Source organism: Panthera pardus, unplaced genomic scaffold (genome assembly GCF_024362965.1).
Source record: "Panthera pardus isolate Hobbes unplaced genomic scaffold, ASM2436296v1 HiC_scaffold_13, whole genome shotgun sequence".
NCBI classification, from domain to species: domain Eukaryota; kingdom Metazoa; phylum Chordata; class Mammalia; order Carnivora; family Felidae; genus Panthera; species Panthera pardus.
The window spans coordinates 170,000,473-170,001,444 of record NW_026526688.1 but is presented as its reverse complement, the minus strand read 5'-3'; positions in this window follow the sequence as shown (position 1 = coordinate 170,001,444).

Sequence of the window (972 nt, the reverse complement as noted above, 5' to 3'; positions counted from 1 at the left end):
AGTGGAATGTTTGATAGCTAAATGCAGAACGCCTATTCTGAGATGATCCAAGAAAGTTTGAAATGAAGAATCAAAATAATTTGCCTTACCAAACAGGAAAATTTATTATAAAGATAATAAACAAGGGCATATCTTGGGCAAGAATTAATAAACATTATAATTAACACAGCAAAGCATACGGCCCAGAAATAGGCCCCAAATAAACATAAAAATGTTAGTGTATATTAATGATATCACAAATCAGTGGCTAAAGGAGAAACAATTAGTATCACCTCTTCACAATAAAATTAATTCCAGATGAATTAAAGTGTTAAGTGCAACAAAAATGCAAGAAAAGAAAGAATCGTAGGTTTAAATATGTTTAAATACGTAATAAAAGGAATTTAAGCAAAATTTAAAAGTAATGAAAAACTGGGGGAAATATTTCCCAACAAATAAGCCAAAAGATTAATATCTTCAACATACAAAGTCCTTTACAAATCAGTAGAAAATGGGCAAAAGGACATTAAAAAGCTGGACAAAAAAGAACTCTAAATGGTTAGTAAACATGAAATAAATGTTTAACTGTACTTGTGATCAAAAAATGTAAATTAAAACAGTAAGACAAGACTCTCCCTACATCTCCCAAAATACACATTCAATTATATTAAGAATTGAAAGCTTCACAAAAGTTTTATTTTTATTTTTTTATTCTTTTTTTTTAAAGTTTATTTATTTTGGGGGGGGGCAAGCAGGGGGGTCAGGAAAGAGGGAGAGAGAATCCCAAGCAGGCTCCGCACTGTCAGTGCAGAGCCCGATACAGGGTCCCATTCCACGAACAGTGAAATCATAACCTGAGCCGAAATGAAAAGTCAGACACTTGACTGAGCCACCCAGGTGCCCCACAGAAATAAAGTTTTTAAATGCCTACAAGCCAAGAAAGGTTTTGCCACACGTACAACCAACAATTAGTACCCAACTATATAAAGAACT